We start from the raw sequence: 1,734 nt of genomic DNA on the forward strand, positions 1-1,734 counted from the left end.
CTGAGACAGAGAGAATGAGAGAGACAGAGAGCACATGAGAGGGGGGAGGGTCAGAGGGAGAAGCAGGCTCCTCGCCGAGCAGGGAGCCCGATGCGGGACTCGATCCCGGGACTCCAGGATCATGACCTGAGCCGAAGGCAGTCGCTTAACCAACTGAGCCACCCAGGCACCCACTTGGGACCTATTTTGTGTCATAATTTCCATCCAGTAAAAGTTGCAGGGGGTGGGGGGGGGAGAAGGACAGTAATACCTCCTGCAACCCCATTATTATTGTAACTACATTTATCGAGGAATATAAACTCGGTAGGTGGTATGAATATAAATCTCTTTTCTTGGCCCCTTGTTTTCTTTTTTTTTTTAAAGATTTTATTTATTCATTTGAGACACAGAGATACAGAGAGAGAGAGAGCATGAGCAGTGGGAGAGGCAGAGGGAGGGGGAGAAGCAGACTCCCCGCTGAGCCAGGAGCCCGATGTGAGGTTCGATCCCAGGACCCTGGGATCATGACCTGAGCCGAAGGCAGACGCTTAACCATCTGAGCCACCCAGGCGCCCCGATTGGCCCCTTGTTTTCAATGGCGTTCTGTTGAATCCACTTCAGGTTGGTCCCTAACTTTCTGGACATTCACAGTTATTGAAAGCCCTGCCCAATTTAAAGCTGCCAGATCAAACTCAGTGCAAGACTGGGACTCCCCCACCATTTGCTGCAGGTGAGCCCCCAGTGAAGGAAGGGCGTGTCCCTTCTGGGCTGGAGCTCCTGGGGTGGGGAGGGGTAAACAGTGGGTGGGCAGAGGACCCTGAGAGTCAGAGAAGCAGCAACAACCCCCCCAGAGCCTGCACAGCACACCCTGCCCAATGACCACAGATCCCCCTGTGCCACATGGAGGGCCACCCTTTCCTCCTACTTCCCTACATATCCCAAAGGAGATGCCCCTGTGGGGAGTCTGGACTCATGTTCGTCCTAGTACCCCCAGACCCTCCCTGGATCCTCAGCTCTTCTTTCATGGACACCCTCTCTTTATGTGTAGACTCCTTCCACCAGCCACAAACAGCTGCCTTTCTCTCTATTCTAAAACAAGGGGACCCTTAACTCCAGGTCCTCACCCCCAGCCTTTGCTTTCTCTTCTCTGCCATTCCCCGCGGAGGTCATATTTGTGGTCTGTGATACCCTGCCCCCACCCCAGGGCCTCAACAACTCCAAGATCACCCACTCCTATAGCATTTCCGGCCTCATCCTCCCTCAACTCTTTGGCATCCTAGAAGCCATGGGCCTGCCGGGCTTCCCTCTTACCTTTCTGGCTTCCCTGTAATGAATGAGTTCCCATTTTACAGATGAGAAAACTGGTACTCCTAAAGGTTAGGAGGTTTGCTGAGGTCTCCCAGCTAGTAAATGGTGACACTGGGCCTCTGCTGCAGGCCCTCCACTCATCTTCTGTGCCCTGGAGCCTGCTCAGGGTCTGGAGAGTATCTGAGTTCACCAGCGAGGCAGGTCCAGATCGCACCCCCAGCACCAGCTGGCCTGGCAGGCACCAAAGGACTCGTACAGACCTAAGGACCAGGTAAGGTGCTCCTGAATGTTGGGTAGTGAGAGAATGAAAATGAATGATGATTGATTGACTCATCTGTCAGAACTGGAAGGGAGAATCTGTCCTTGGCCTCTTCCCGCATTGGAGGCTGCTGATATTCCTTGATTTGTGGGAGCATCGCTCTAATCTCTGGTCACACTGCCATCTCC

This window comes from Leptonychotes weddellii, chromosome 9 (assembly GCF_054177405.1).
Source record: "Leptonychotes weddellii isolate Sample4059 chromosome 9, ASM5417740v2, whole genome shotgun sequence".
Classification (NCBI taxonomy): domain Eukaryota; kingdom Metazoa; phylum Chordata; class Mammalia; order Carnivora; family Phocidae; genus Leptonychotes; species Leptonychotes weddellii.